Source organism: Frieseomelitta varia, unplaced genomic scaffold (genome assembly GCF_011392965.1).
Source record: "Frieseomelitta varia isolate USP_RPSP 00005682 unplaced genomic scaffold, Fvar_1.2 scaffold_228, whole genome shotgun sequence".
Lineage (NCBI taxonomy): Eukaryota > Metazoa > Arthropoda > Insecta > Hymenoptera > Apidae > Frieseomelitta > Frieseomelitta varia.
Window position 1 is genome coordinate 627,237 of NW_025109955.1, and position 17,860 is coordinate 645,096.

The following is a 17,860-nucleotide window of genomic DNA, read 5'->3' on the forward strand; positions in this document are numbered from 1 at the left end:
ATTATGTATTATTGTGTATTATTTACATTATACATTTTTATTTTATTACACATTTATATATTATAATTATATAAATACATATATATTTTATATATTATAATTTATAGTTTTACAGAAATTAACAGAAATTAGATAATCTAGGAGAATTTTCTCATTGAATATTATAACAAATACTCTGGATTTTATATATTTTTATACAGATATTGCTATCTTTTTCTATTTACTACATCAAATTTCTCAAAATAATTTTTATTCTAACTAGTAACTAGAATGAGTTACATCATGAATAATTGTATGAATAAAAATATATAACTATGATTTCTCTCATCTTCTGATAAATTGACACGCGTAAACAGAATTCTACTTTATCCCGATCGTCGATTTAAATCGCATCAATTTTCGAAAGCGATTGTCAAGCTATTTTTATTATTTCGTTTTGTTGCCGAGAGCAGAAAATATGAATTTCATTGCTTAAGAGCTTGGGAGAATTACCCACTTAACCCAGATCCACAACACTAGTCTCATTAAATCAAGTTACGCGTACTTTATCTTTAAACTCTTTGGAACACCGCACAAAGCTGAATCGATTTCAACTAATATTCAAAAACGTCCTCGACGATGAATGCATTAAATACCCGCAGTTCGCAATCTCGCCGTGCCACTTAATTACCATCGATACTTGCACGATCGCTCAATTTAATCGCTCCTTTATATATCTCTCTATAAGTATGAATCAATGTCAAGCCTGACCTCGATCTAATTTCTTTTTAAGAGGCTCACGAAAATATTTGAATGTATTTTGTCTTCTCTTGCGCGTTTTATGAAACATTTCCAAATTTTATGTCGATGAAACAACTAAAAGTACATATTACAAAATATGAGAATATTTACGATTTAGATAGATTCACCTTCAACAATGTCGAAAATCGAAAAAAAATTCAAAGAACAAGAGTCAAGATTCTACTATCATATTGAATGGTATCGAGTTGTTTACAAGTTTTTATATTTTCTACGAGAATGGTTGTAAGAAAAGAAATTTGTTTCATCTGTCAACTGTTTTTAATAAATTTTCCACTTCCGTTCGTGTGTGTGCAAACCTTCAAATTTCCTACACAAAGATCCTCCATCTTCTCGTTACAAAAGCTATGAAATTTTAAAACCATTTTCCATTCTCCACACGCGTAAAATGTTTCTCCGATAAATGTTCAAATACTTTCGTGATTCACTGTACTCCCCCCCCCCCCCAACCGCTTCTCCTTTATTTTTCATCTCGTTCCGCAGAGTAAATTGGTCGACGATACTTGGCGGAAATGGCGAATACCCGCGGCTGGCATTGTTCGACTGGCGGCGACGTTGAAGAGGTCGAACAACACCGTTGAAGAGCACGGGCCACGAATGCTGACGCGGGGCTTCCATTTTCCTCGCTATCAGCATCCACCGATATAATCACCGATATAATAGCCGGGACATCCCGTGGCAAGCATCTCAGCCATCTTCGAGGAGGCGTGGGCCCTGTGTATGTATCGTCGCGCCTACGAGCGGCTTACTCGGCAAGTCTATTGTTTGACGTGTGCACCAGCAAGAGCACGCGATACCGCGGCTGCCACCTAACGCTGCGTTAAATATTCTCCGCTGTGATCGTTAATTTCCCCTTTTGTACCATCTCTGATCGCTGTCACTGTGTTAAGAAGCTGCTATCAAAATCGGTAATGAGCGTGCAATGTCGACGACCTCTGCCAGTCGAGACGACTGTTTCGAATTGAGCGGAAGGATCGTACGAGTGGAATTTTGGAAAAAAATGTTGATACAGCTGAGGCGAAAATTTATTTAGTATTTTATATTCGATTAAAAAAGAACTGCGTCGTGGAATTTTGGAGAAAATATTGAGACAGCGGTTGAAGTAAAAATCAATATTTCGTATTTGACTGTAATACGAATTGTTTTGTGGAATTTTGGAGACTGGTTGAAGTAAAATTGGTATTTTGTATTGTATATTAATCGGAGGTATTATGTTGCAGAATTTTGGAGAAAATTTTAATACGACAGTTGAAAGTGAAAATTAATATTTTTTTACTTGATTGAAAGTGTTTTGTCGTGAAATCGCGGAGAAAATTTTGAAGCAGAAAGTATTTTTAGGATTTTGCCTTTGGAAGGATTTATGATAGATTCGTTCTATTCAAAATTCATAGCTTAAGATTTTACTTAACTGCTCTAATAAAACTTTGACGAGAAATTTTATTGCAGTTTTCTTTGAAACAAGAAAATCTAATATTATTCGTCAAACACTCTTTACTATTTCATAGTAGAATAAACAAGAGTACTAGCTGTTTCTGCCAGGTAGAGGATATTGTTATTTATATTTGTGCCATTTACTTCGAATGGCAAAGTAAACAGCTAAAGTATTCAGTACGCAGAACATTTCTAATTCAGAACAGCAATTTATAACGAAATACCAAAAGTGATTTCACTCCAAGCGAAATTCGGTTAGGTTATTTTTCAAATGCTGCACACCGCTAAACATTATTCCACTCAACGTGTCCCCATTTACATACGACACGTTCAGATAATGAGTTTCACGTATGTTCCGCTCATTTTCTAAATTTAATAACGCCACGCAGTAAGCCGGGTAATGTGTACATTACATTTGGCTTTCATGACAAAGTGTATTGTACTGAAATTCTGAGGAATGTAATTATAAAATAATTAACGAACAACTCGAGTAACGACAGAGTGAGAGAAAGAGACAGGGAAGAGAGAAAAGAGAGGAAAGAAAGAAAGATAGAAACAACTGGAAAATATAAATATAACGGGTGCAAAGTGGCATTGTTTTCTATTTACTTGCTCGCGTACAGCATAAGAGCAATGTACAACATTTCTCGCTTTCGTCACATACGTATGCACGCTGGCTCAACAATAGAATGTCGCCGGATTTGTTTTAAAAGAGCCTTACTCTCTGGATTATTAACATCCTACAAGCGAGTGTTTCGCGCTGTCTTCCATTGAAAAGGTGATATTTGTGGCGCTGAAACAGTGTCGCGCGTCGTTCTTCACGTCACGTAGTAACTGCTTGTTAATTAAATTAATTAAACACATTGTTAATTTAATAACGCGATATTAAATTATATATGTATAACTGTTATATAAAATTATGTATGTATAACTATTATATAACTTATTATATAACTATTATATTATATAAAATTATATATGTATAATTATATATGTATAACTGTTATATATATTTTTTCATATAAAAAAATTATATAAAATTTCTTTATGAATGTTAATTTATTAATTCCTTTGAACATTGTGAAATTTTAGAAGATTTATTATTATATTCGGTTAGAGACCTGGGAATTTATTTGGATATTTAATAAAATTCGAAAGCATTTACTATTGTGACAAATTTAATACAATTCAAAGAAACTTATCGCTACGGTGGATTTAATAAAGTTCAGTAATATTTTGGCGACCGAGAATTTTAACAAATTATTCAAGAGAAATTTCATCGCCAATATTTATTTCTGCAATAAATTCAACTTTAGTGTTTTGTTGTTCGTTTCGCTTTTTCCCTCCTATGCATTCGCAGCGCGTGGAAGCAACGAACTACTTTGAAAGTATACAGAGCCTAAGTTCCTATCGTCAGGATATGTTCCATCAAACCGGAGTTTCATGAGTTTTCGTGTTAGTTTTTGATTTTTACGTGCGAAACTTCTAGTTTAACGTCGCGCGGTTATGCGCACACGAGGCCGAAGCCCACGTACGCACACGTTGCATTATAACCTCGTTTCGCCGATGACTGAAAAAATTACGGGGAGAAAATACGCGCGGAAGAATATGTTGGAAACTTTATTGCACGAAACGAAATTAAAATTCACGAGCTTCTCGTAATAAAATTAGGAGTTGAATTCACGAGTGAGCGTTTCTTATTTATACGTGTGCAATGAGAGCTGGATAGTCTGACACGATACGGTTCGGCTCTCATTCTACTTGAAGCCGCGTAACAGTAATACTATACCTTTACTTGTAGATTCTACTAGCTAACAGCATTTTCATATAATTGAGAAGATTAAATATTTCGATAGAAGAATATTACGTTTTGTCACAATACTACAAGATAAAAGATAAACTATAATTATAAATTCAATGTCTTCTCATTGTCTCGTATTCTCTATTTATTTATAAATTTTCTACATCTCGTCGAAAAGCGAACTTATAAATTAAATTAAATTACTTTTCAATGAGATGTAGATTAATAAACGATCATTTTTTCTAATAGTTTATCGTCTAAATTACTCAAAAGGTGAATTTATAAATTAAATTACTTTTCAATGAGATGTAGATTAATAAACGATCATTTTGTCTAATAGTTTATCGTCGTTGTCTTGTCTGTTCAAATAAGTTTCGACCAAATTCTCCAAACTTTTGTTGAAAAAGTGAACTCTAGAGCAAAGTCAGCTCCTCCCACCAGTCGTCAATTCATAGTTACTTTGATTTTCAACAAAGGAAAGATACTGATCACATAATCAGCTGCAAGTTGTTCCTCGAATCGGTCAACCACTGTCTCAAGCCACAAGGAGTCGGCGGTTAAATCAGATGCTAGTGGCATTATGCGCTGAGAAACAGCGACATTCCAGACGGAGAGCACGAGATACACGAGAGTCCCGAACTGCAATGCGGTGTATTCGACTTCCCGCCGAGTAAAGATGACCTTCCGACTCGGCTTCCGTCACGGTAAACTGATCCTGAGCTTCGCCCGGAACAACGTAGCCTGCTGTTTGTCCCATCGGAACGAGATTTCGTGACGCGAAACGTCCCGATTTTCGATCGTCTGCATTCTAACTAATCCTTCGAATCTCCTCTGCACAGTTTTACACTTGAAACGTTCGTTCGCGATCACTTTTCGCTCTGCAAGACAGAAAATTTGTTTCGTAACTATAAATCTACCATGACTTTTCTCCATTGCAACGAAACCCTCAAAACTTACCGTACGATTTTTCTTCGCCAAGCTATCGAAGCCTTGAACATTAAGATCGAAAATACAAGAAATTCTAACATTTATCCTTCATGTTCAAAGCTCAATAAAATGTCAAAGAAAAATCGCACAGCAGGTTTTAAGGATTCGTCGCCAAGAGAAAACTTTAGTTTCTTCAAAATCGTGGTACATCCAGTTACAAAAAGAATTTTCCAACGTTTTTTCAAAGACGTTTGAAGTTCTACAATTTTCGTAAACAATGACGTAAAAACGAAATCATAAAGTTTTACGCTTCAGAGTTGAACCAACGATTTTTTTCGCGGGGAAGTTATAAAGTTTAAAGTATATCGACAATTTTTCAACGATCAATGTAGGTACTCCTGACTGTAGGTTTAATCTCCTCTCAATCAATATTGAATTTCAAATGTCACTTTATTTGCATCAAGGAAAGAGGGATCAGTCATTCTCTTTTCAAGCACTTACCATTAGAAATTTAGCTTCGCGTGGGATATTGTTAGAGAATGGCTGTCTTCGAAGGGTTTAAGTGTAGCCAATAAATTACGGTCGTCGTTTTTTGCTACCCAGGATCGGAGGAAGGATTTCTTCCAAAGCTATTCTTTATCTCGCGGTAAATGAACGATGTGAGAAGCAAGACAAATTCAATCAGACGCCCTCGTTTTACAGATGAAGATGGATGGACGCAGCTGAAATTAACTAGTTGCAGTCCGGTGAAGAGGACAGCTCTTTTATAAGATTTACTTCGACGCCGCGGAGAAACTGTTCTTGTCATGGAGGAAATGAACTAGATCGTTGTAATTCTGCTGTTCCTCTCGCTACAAGTTTTCTAATTACGGAACTTTTGTGTGTAACGTTTCAGCGCCTCGGACCGTTAAAAAAACATCTTTCGTGTCTTCTCGATAGAACAAATGTCTTTTTTTCTTTTTACAGCGAGCACAAGTTATGTACGCTAAAACTCAGAGTGGATATTAAAATGTCCATTAAACGGATAGAATGTACCACTAACGTAGCTGAAAAGTTTTTATCTACGCATAAAAATGTCGTACGTCTCATGTTTAAATAGTTCACCTACAATCACGTTTACATAAAGTCTACTTTTTGAAGAAATTTATCTGTATCGATGTGACTGTGCAGTTTTGATTGCAGACTTAATTTACGCAAGGTTCAATCACTTCATGTTGCTATTAATTACTCAATCTTTTATAAGTACTTTATTAGAAATTAGTAGACTGCGGATATTTATAGATTTTCGGGAAACTTCGGAATTTCAACTACTGAATTACATTATTGCCTCGATAAAAATACGAATACGCAAAATCGGCAAAACGAATTACCCTCGTAGCCTCTTCAGCGCCATTTCCGGGTGCTAAAAATTACCAGAAAATTACCGCGATTCAAAGCAAGCGAGATTAAACGCGTCAAAACCGAGGAGTTTCACTGAATTTCCCACTTCGAACGTAATTACAAACTTTCTGTCTACGGGATGTCTGCGCCTGTAAATGTCCTTAACAAATGGCACTTCCCTTTCATTAAATCTCCGCGTGTCTTACAATTCGGACTTGCCGTTTCACCGGTGCCATCCAGTATTAAACAGCGAGCTCGCTGTCGTAAAGCTTTAACAATGCGTCTGTTCTTCAAATATTACGTTCCTCGACCACTCATGCCAAACCGCACCCGCCATATACTACTTGCTACGGCGCGAAAGCACGATACACACGTAGAGCAACGGGACGCGCAAAGATTTAAAAGGAACACAGCCGACTGTTTACCCTGGTTAACTTCGCTACGCGTACAGGGCTAGGAAAAGAATTTTCGGTGCAAACATCGTGCAGGAAAATACAGCTAGATTATATCCCCCCCTCCCTCTCTTCATCCGGGTGAAGATTAATATTTAAAGGCTCTCCGATATGGAAAACGTCCACGGCGCCAGGACGTCGCGCCGGATATAAAAGATCTGAGATCCTTGTATCCACGGCCTCATCGTCAAAGAATTTTATTTCACAGTCGAAATTCCCACGTTCCGTCTCTCGTGAACGCTGGACTGAATACAAATTAATTAAACGACGTGGGATCTAGAGCAGAGCGTTTTGATGTTCGCGACGAAAGCGAAAATATTTGTTTCCGATTGTTTTGATGTTTGGATGCGGCTATGTGTCGATTTTTAAAGTAGTTCTTGAATTATTAATAAACGAAAGGTAGATCGAAATGTTTGAAGATTGTTTCATTCGAATCAGCGATCAACCTGATGATCTTATCTCTGTTGATCGAAGAAATTGATTGAAGAAACGATTTCTAAATTCTTAGATTATTTTTGAATAATCAGAAATCTTCACTCTCCGAGGGTAATCATGTATATCTGAATTCATCTATAAATTGTTGGATAATATCTCGTGTAATAATACAAAGGATTATTTTTAGAAGAAGTTGTTAGAAGAAGGAAATTTTATTAAAGAAATTCTCTAAGTGGGAAACTTTAATTAATTGCTTGGTGGATCTTTTCTTAGAACCGTGTTTCCTTGATCATGGATTCATTATATCAATGTTTCATTACGTCTAAATTTCTAGGAGATTTTTATCTCTACGGTCATTACTGTCTCGGGCGAGTAATATTTCCTCCGGATCACTTTAACTGCCGAATGAAATATTCCTGAAAATTATTATTAAAGAGGAATGATTAAATGGAATTTTTCCATGAATATTAGAACACTCGCTGAGGAGTAATCTACTTTATAAAACGTAGATATTTTACTCTTTCTTTATCTCATTTGACTTTGGAAAAATTTAGTTTGTACCAACATACATCTACGGTGGCAATCTATGTGATTCCTAACCTTGAAATGTTTCTTCTTTACTTACAACAATCTGTCACAAAATAAAATTTACAAGCAGTTTCAATTATGTAGCCAATTTGTTATCACACAGCCAATATTCATCGAAAAATGCATTTTTAAAAATGTGCAAAGTCTGTCAAAATTATCAGACATTTACGAAGACACAAAGTATCTGACAGATAGGGAAATATAAAATAGAACTTACTGAAATATATACTACATGTTCAACAAGATAATAATCAATAAACCTTAGTATTATACATAATTCTTATCGCACAAAATTGACTATACATCTTTTGACTATACAGGATGGTCCAAAAGCTTCTTGCCACCTGCTTTTTTAAATAAAACTTTAAAAAAATATATAAATAAGAAGAAACTAATTTCATTAATTTCAAATCAAATTTAAACATGATTTCCTCATTGTGTTTTAAAAATTATTTCTCTCAAACGTTGATCGTCCGAGCAAATTTGTGCTCTTCGACCCGTCATGCGCGAAAAATCGAAAAAATTCGATAGTCAGCAATTATATTTCTACTGGACTTTCAAATGAACAAAAATCGTCGAAAATCTTCAATTCTAATTTCGCATTCGTCACAGAATAAAACACGCTCTCCAACCTCTTTTAAACGTTCCCGCGTCATCAGCATGCTAATTAATGTCTCCGGTCGGCAGCTAAAAGGAAAATGCGACGCGACGCGGAGGGAGAGGAGGGTCGCGGGCAAAACAATGACAATAATGTATTCCACTCGGTGGCAGGCGATCCCTTCTCCGGCTGTATCATTTTTCTCGCCGGCACTTTTATTTCGCCGACATGATTAATGGCTCCTGGACGGCCCTAAGAAACGTACACTCGAGAGAGAGACGCGGGAAGAAAGGCTGACCCGAAACGTCAAAATAATAATTCGCCGTATATATCAAGACCCTGGCCGGGGCACGTACCGTCACGTAAACGAGCTGAATTTTCTTCTTGGAAACATAGGAAGGAAAGGGGGGGGGGGGCGACGCGCGCGATTTTACAATTCCCTGGCCTGATAGTGCGCACGAGCTCGAACGTGGGGGGGGGGGGGGGGGGGGGAAGGCCCGTGATTTTTACGAAAACTTGTACGCAGGCCGGATATTGCAGCGGACGCGCCGCGAATACCCGGGGATTTATAGGCTTTTACTCGTTATTTGGAACGGATGCATATTGTTGCGTTCGTTTCCCGCGATGTATGAATCAAACGCGTTGGCCCGGCAGGGGAGAATTGGCTAGCCAACACGAACAGTGGAAACGTACACCGTCGCCGCGATGGATGATGCCCGGCGGAACTGATTTATTAGGTATGCCGGTCTTAATTCCATGCGTTAGGAAAGTTCCTCGACGCGGAACGACTATGACAGACTTTTAAATTTGTCGAAAGAAACTGTAGAGCGAGAGATGCATCGCGTTGGGCATGATTGAGTTTCCGTTGAAAAATGAGGAAAGGATATTTTCAATTGCGGAATCATTAATTTATTTTAATACGTGATTAAGAAATTTTTTTGAAAGAAAGCATGGTAAATATATATATATATATGTGGCAAATATGGAAAATATGGTAAATATATTTCAACGAAGAGAATTTATTATATATATATTTATATGAAGAAGAACAATTATGCAGAATACAGAAAAAAAGATGCATTATTTGAAAGAAAGAAGCGTATACGACTTCAGTAATTAAGTAGATTAAACGCCCGGCCGTATCTAGTCAGACATACCTTATATTGGTCAGCGGACTTTATACACGAGGAAATTCTCACTCATAAATTTATCAAATTACATTACGAAACGTTACTCGAAGCACAACACAGAAAGATTTTCAAATTTTTCTTTCGATTAATAAAAGAATCAAAGAGTCTTACGATATGAGGCTCAATGTACCGATTGTAACTCAAATGATAATTTCACGGGTGGCAAGCGTGGAATTCGTACGTCGAGTTTCTCGAAATACAAGGGATTTTATGTAAAACCCTCTCTGTATAGCATGATAAGAAAACCGTCTCCGTTCTATATTGAATTTTCTATGCTTATCCGCGGAAAGCCCCACCTTATATCCCCACGGATATTAAGAAAAAAAAAAAAATCTCAAATGTTTTATTCACATACGGAACAGATTTCCTATAGAAATCCTATAACGAATCTCGTTGAATTTCTGAATTCCCTTGTACAATTCCATTTTGTCCATTTTACAAATTAACCTCGTTCGTTCTGTAATCTCTAATTGCGTATTTTCTACGTTGCTCAAATAGGAGAGAGGCACGAGAGAAACGGAAATAATTTTCGACTGCAAGACGTTACGAAGTATTGCGCGTTTCTTCAACTGATGAATCTCATTTATCGGAATAAATTCGACGAGAACGTTGAGGAAACTCTTGGGTGAAAAATTGTTCCGCAGAACCCGGTAATTTGAATTCGTATAACCCGGGCAAGTGTGATTTACATTCCAGAGTAAATATTTCAATCGGATAGTAGAAATAAGAAACGAAGGAACAAAAAAGAAAAAAAAAAAGAGGAAGCGTGCACGCTGCAGACGAATGCAGATGGTACGCGACACGCGTTCGCAGGATTTAATTTACCCCTGGGAGAGCTGAATTACGCGGCCGGTGAAGATTTAATTTGATAAAGTTCAGCCGGTCGTGGCGGAAAAAATTAAATTCTTTTGTAATAATTCGAACGTCCGGGTTCAATTGTACGCGGCGTGTTCGCAGCTCGCGCGTCAATTACAAAATTCCTTTCAAACTGGACGCCGGTGTCGTTAAAATGTTAAATAAAATTGAAAAAAAACATACACACACACACACATACAAACAGTTTTGTTTAATTTCGAATGCGCGCGCGCGCGCGCGCGTTGACAGAGTTCCGCTGGCTTTGATTTAACGCGGCACAGCGGCGCGATAGAATTTCCGTGTACACGGCTCGGAATAGGGGAAAATTGAAACGTACAACGGATTATAAATTTCTTGAGTCGAGCGAGAGAAGGAAAAGGATCCCTGGGTTTGCCTTTATCAGCGAGGGAGCGGAAAATAAAACACCGGAGTGCGGTTTCAAACGATTTTCGTTCGCGCAGATTACAATTCGCACCACTTTTGCCGCGCAGCGTTTCGCGAATTTAAAAGAAATATAACGATTGAGGAAGCCGTGCATACAATACGAAACAATTGTATCGACATTGACAAAAGAAATTACTAGGTAAATTAATAACGAAGTATTTGTTTAACCGATATACTTCCAATTTGTGGTACATAAAATGATGAACAAATGAATGTCGCGTCAGTTAATCAATTCAATCCTTGTTAATCAAACGTTGAATGTTTTAGAGAAATGAGTGAAATAGCTATGTCGGGCAAAATTAAAACTTAGTTTATATAAATCTTACTTCATAATGATTATTATATCAGATATTTTTTCAGTGACTCGAACAAATTTGTTGTGTCAAAAATATTATTTGTGTCATATAATATTGTCATCATTTGTGTAATAAATGAAATTATATTGAACGCTGTAACAAAGATATATTTCTCGATTTTTGAAAAAAATATTAGTCTTCAGATTTCTAGATAAACTGACGAAATGTCGGACAGTTGTTAAAAATTAGTTGACATAAATTATATTTCACAATGATTATTGTATCAGATATTTCTCAGTGACTTGCATGCACTCGAACAGATTTCTCGTGTCAAAATATCATTTGTGTCATAGTAATAAATGAAATTACATTAGACACTGTAACAAAGATATATTTCTTGACTTTTAAAAAAAATATTGACCCTCAGATTTCTAATTAAACCGAAGAAAATACAATCATCTCGCATCAGTGAGATAATGAGACCGTGATAAATTAAACAACAACAACAACAACATCCAGACAATGCCGAGACACGTTAAAATCTCAGTTCTCAATTCAGTTTTTTGACTCACTTCGTCTCTCAAATCGCGCTTCGAGCAACTTCATGAAAAATTGAAGCTGAACCGATAAAACGAAAGTTCCCGCGACGCGTCGAAACTGCAGGCTACGCGCAAGACGAGCTCTCAGTTAATCCAATTTACGCTTCGGGTATTATACTTCGTCGAGGACCGGGCTACTGAGAGTTTCGGGGAAAGTTTCGTCATTGGGACGCGTGCAAACTGAAGCGTCCGGGCTAAGAACGAACGTAACGGATGTCTGATGTCGAGATGCACGGCGGACTTTGCTTATCAGTCGGCGTTTTACGACTCCTCTTATTTTCTTTCTTTTCTTCTTTTCTTTTTTTTTTAAACTCGCGTTGCAGGAGCGCCGTACGTTTCCTTGCTATCTTTCCGTCGTTACGCTCGATTGCCATCGAGGGAGTAAGAGCGCGGGTCCCGCGGGACTCTAACAGGTAGCTTCCCGCTGGATTCGTTTGAAATTGGAATACAAATCGGCAAGCAAAACCCGGAGCGAATATTCCCGACACGTACGGCTATTATGAGCGCGCCGCGCTCCGAGAGAGAGAGAGAGAGAGAGAGAGAGAGAGAGAGAGTTTTATAGCGGGGAAATTTGAACAATGAGCACGGCCATTCTCCGGTTCTGTAATAACCGTACGTTACTGAATCGTTGTTATGTTGTATTAGCATTCAGCCGGTTCTGTCGGTTTCTCGAGTAGGCCTGTGGTATTTGTTCAACGTTTGAAATGTCGCGTCTAAGGACTATCAAATGTTGGTCGAGAAGATATACATAATACTATAGCGCGGTATTGCGATTAACAGATAAAATAAATATCTGAAATACAGTGAATATAATATAATTATAGTAATATTATTTGGTAGTAATATTGTAGTAAATATAAAATATTAGTAATGTGTTGTGTTCGATATTGACCAGATGATTTGACGTTATAAATTATTATCTAGAAATGGAAATTGAGATACTAGGCTGGATGAATAACAATCGAGACAACAAAGATGAGATATTGATACTTTAACATTAGAACTGCCAACGACCAGAATATAAAGTATGTAGCAGAGAAATTATAATTAAAAAGAAAAGGAACAGGAAAAGATTTATAATGTAACGAAGAGCACAAGTTTCTATTAATATATTTTACTAAAAGTTAATCAAGCCTCTAAAAATATATACAGAAATTCTGTTATAAATGTAGAAACTTTCTGTAGAAAATTATTAATTATTTGGAAGTTCCATCGTTAACGTGATACAAATTTGGATATTGATTTTATATAACATTTAGTTCATTGCTTGGTGCATTTACAAGTCTTGAATTATTTTATCATCTAGACAATCTTGAATTCTTCAATAATATAGTTCGAGCAAATTTATAAATATCTGTCACAAGATTTATCGATTAAATACGACAAGTTCTTCGTAGTACTATTTTAATGTATGTATTCAGTATATGCAACGTATATTGAACAGAAGCGCAAAGCTATGTTAATATTTCACTCTTGTGAAACAGAACCAGACAACTGCCAACTTGAATATTAAATATAATAAGGATTAGTATTATCAAATTTTCAAACGTGAAAATCCTCAATGCAAATGTTGAGTACTATAAAACACAAAGTTTCGACGTTTGCAGAATTTGTCTGATAGAAACGTCCTTCGTTCCGCTTCCAAATATAAAAAGTTCTTTATCTAAATATTAAACACTGAAAAATACAACATTCGACATCTGCAAACTTCGAATATGATACGTCAGACTCGCGAAACTTGTCACTGACCATTTCAAGTTATATGTACTATCCACTAGAGATTCCATCGGTGTCGTAGACCTTAATACTGGACATTCACAACTCGTGGTGTGTAATGTAACGCTTGCAGCGTGTAATTTTGTAGAAATCGATACCAGATGTCCCACAGAGGTGAAAGCCAGTGAAAGCATTCTCACTTCGTACACCATTTTCATGGAAATGGGTATGAAGCGCGACCCGCGCGTACACAGCACAAAATGAGATATCATGTGTAACTTATCAATGAAAGATGAAGCAGAGTAAATCGATATCGTGGATTACGTAATACAGCAACGAGAGTTCTAGATACATACGGCGTACATTTGATATTTGTATTCATTTGATCCTTAACACGGTGGCAAAATGAATAGCGTAGAAAGAATATTTGATCGTAACAAGTTACATAACAAATTACAGTTTCATTATTTTTACGAGTAAAAATATTCCTGTACTCACTATACATTCTGTGAATTTTCGTTAAAGTTTCACATTTTTATTCACTCGTAGATAATTTCAAGATACAGAGATGCACATTCAACACGCTTCTCGAAATATTTAACAAACAAAATAATCATCTATTCAAATATTCTTGCTTCAATCGAGCAAAGAAGTTTAATTCTGCGTAAAAGACCAAAGTTCCTTGAATGAAGTTTAACAATGGAATTGAAAACCTCAGTCACCGTAGGACATGGATGTTAGTTTGGTTACGTGCATATTAAAGGCTTCAATACCGTGTGACGTTGACTGATCTCGGATATCTACTTCGGCAATATATAAACCTCGCTAGTTACAAGGTCCCATTCTAAGTGGAAACATTCGTCAAGTGACCCCCTGTGACAGGTTGATCCTGACACGAAATAGCCCTTGACACCAGAAGGATCCTGGAAATTGCGGGAATCCCGGCGCCAAATGTACAACCACAAACACCATCATTCTCGAGGTCTCTAAAGTGTTTAAATTTCACTTACACCGTTCTGGGAATTGGATCGTCCGCGAACATGCACATTTGAACAACGTTAAACAAGATACTGGATACTGGATACTGGATACCAGAGCTGGTAAAATTCGAGGGTAATTTTCAGTGCTAGTAAATTCAGAATCCTACGACTCGAAGTTAAGAGACATAAAGCAAAAATAAGAAGAGATCAGTCGTTTGAAGACGGAGGCCTCGTCATTTAAAATAAATCAAACTGGTTAATTTCTGACTGGGTATGAAATGAACAATCGCGAGCTGAAAGTTTAAAATAAAGTCTTTAAAATTCACAAAATTTAAAGCCGTCCTCGAGAAAGTCGAATTCCAAAATTTATCTCTTAACTCAACGTATTTTCCCCTCGTTCTTCTCAAATATTACACGATTTAACTACGACGATATTGTTCTTTGTGAATTCTTCGTAGATTCCACCTCGACTGCCACGACGTTTCGAGTAAAAACTAATTTGAATATCAAGACGCCCGATGCAACGTTACATCATCTTTAAAATTCCCTCTCTCGCGGACGTCTTTAAGAATATCTCCAAGATGGGATCAACTTCGTCTCGTCGCGGGGAAGTATTTCTAGACAAGCCGAGCGAGGTGCAGCGGTTCGATTTGTCGAATGCGTGTGCACGAACCGCTTAATCGGTTAATCGGGAGAGAGGGCGAGCGAGAGTGCGCGCGAACAAGGAAATAAGATGGACGTTGATCGTTTCCGACATTCCGTGTAGATCAATCACAGCGGCTAGGGGCAATTCGTGAAACCAGGTGCGAAGTGAAAACTTTAATCGACGTTCGCGTGATGAAGTCCGCGAGCCTCTTTCTCGCTCGTTCTTGCACGTAAGAACTTTGATCTTCGGCCAATGTACGCCTTTGAATTCGTATATGGAAAGCAATTCCTCCCCTTTCTCCCCCTCCATTCACCCGCCAGATTTCTACGGCCACGACGACCACGTAGACGATGCGATGATCGATTCCTCGCGTTGTATTTCTAAGCATCCACTCGTGTTCGCGATCTGGTAGTAAGATTAATCGCCGAGGCGAGGTGTATCACGTGCTTCTTTCGGACACGCGAGCGTTTCATAGCTGTTTTTCAGTGATGAATTGTTCGCGTACATTATCGTTCAGAAGTATTCCAGCCATTGCCAAATATCGGGACGCTAAAACATCGTGGAATTTAGATTAATTGTTTGTAACTGTCAGACAAATTAAGCGATATCACGATGTTAAAAATACTTCAATTTCTTTTGATATTGATATGCTATAGGCAATTGTAGACTTTCGTTGCAGGCTTTGATCGGGAGAAATAGTTATTGGAATTCCATTCGATGACCGTGGCGTTAAAAATCAAATTTCGAACGATTTTTTTTAATGGATCGTTTGCGTTTTTTTTTTTCTCGAACTGTGTTAAACGTGGAAATTCGTGTTATAAATTCGAGATTAAAGAAATTTTGATAGGAAGAAAATTTCTAATACTTTCTCCTTTTTGAAGATAAATTTATGTAATTTATAAACAAGTGAAAGAACGATGATAAGTAGGACGATATTACTAAAACGAATGATTGATATTGAGTTACAAAATTTATTATTGGCCAAGACAAGTCAATGAATTCAATGCTACACGCGACTTTAAGTAGAATAAACAGCGTTATGTCAGACACATAGCACAAGTCGTACGTAACTAACACTTTCTCAATTCATTGTAAATATATAAGATGTACATCAAATGATTCTTTTTTATTTAATTTGGTCTCTGATTTTATTTTAAGTATGATACACAGTTGGACATTGTTAATTAATAATAATTAATAATGAATCCAAATGAAAGAACAACGAGATCAAATTAATTTTATGTGCATTCATCGTTCCACAACATGTATTTCCAGCTACAGTCTAAACATTTACGCAGATTCTACAAAGTATCTCAAGCATTTGCTACAAATAAAAATAAAACTTGAATGACGTAGAAATTTTTCATTTTTAATTATTCAAATGTATTACACTCACTTACGACCGAGGATAAAGGATCAACTTTGAAAATCCAACAAGAGTATCAACCATTTGATCAAACAACGTCAGGCATCGAAACGTTGATATGAACGACACCGTATGTCGATAGAATCATTTCGTCTCGTCGCGTTTCGCGAGACACAAGATTCTTCCGAGAAGAGTTTGCATAAATTCGTGAACGCGTTTCGTTCGTTCGAAGATTCGCAGCTGGCGCAAAAACGTTAATGAAATTCTCGCGAGGAACGAAAGGGAGCACGGAATATTTTCGTTAGTTCGTGCTTCGCGCTACAATGGGTAGAGGGTTCGAACGAAGAGGAGGGACTCTTTCGAAGAAATAATGTGGAGAATTCGCGAGAGATAAGAGGAATTTTACCTCCGTATATATGCGCCGCGAAGCACGGGCCGGATAATCTTGCCTTGTCGGCTGAATGGAAATAGATGAATGGAGCTAAGCACAGCTACAAAGTGTCTCTTATAATAATCGTTCCTTTTATGAGATTTCCTCCGGTCCGCGGCAGAAGCTGTTCCTTGCCGCGGTAGGAAATGAACCCGTTGCTCCTTCTTCTCCTTTCTTACGGAGAATTTTATAATCACGGACCTCTGTGTGTGCTCCGGAGGATTACTTCATATTCAACTATTTCGCGGAGGCACAGCTCCGTCGTATTTTGTAGTTTCAAACAGGGGCATGTTTGCATTGCGCGAGAGAGATTCGAAGAAACGAATTTTCTAAATTATTTTCTTTTGTAACAACGTAGTTCAGTTCTGTTGTTCTCACAGTGCGAGGAGAGGCTTTGGTACTGTTCAATTTTTTGGAAGAAACATTATACCGTGGGATAAATTTATAAACGTGTGAGTTTAAAAAATAGTAAGAAAGGTTTATAAAAAAGAAATTGTAAATGTATGAATAATATCTTTGTTATATGTTCGATCTTTCTCATTACAACATCTTGTTGGCAACTAAACACTTTAAAAGCAGAGAATCGATTTCATCGCCTTCTTCTACGTTGCATGGTAACGTTACACTATCGATCATTAACGACGTCGTTAAATTCAGTTCAGCCATCGTAAAGGATGTAACTTAAAGAGTTCATCTCAGGCGTAACTGCGACAATCAAGTAGGCAGTTCGTTTTATTTCGCAGTGAAAGATTATTTTTCAAAATATTTTCATTTGAAATCATTCATATGAAATGCATACACCCTCGCTCAAAAGTCTCAAAACAGTGAAAATTAAATAATATTTTATAAAACGAGGAATATTTAAAATATTAATACGAACAATTTTATCATAAAATGCAATTTAGAAATTTTATCATTCACAATACAC

At 36.9% G+C, this 17,860-nt stretch overlaps 1 protein-coding gene across 3 annotated transcripts in view; it reads right to left on the reverse strand.

Moving 5' to 3' along the window:
• LOC122527605 (protein O-mannosyl-transferase TMTC1-like) overlaps positions 1 to 17,860 on the reverse strand; it is a 348,996-nt gene that overhangs the window by 103,579 nt on the left and 227,557 nt on the right. The window lies entirely within an intron of this gene.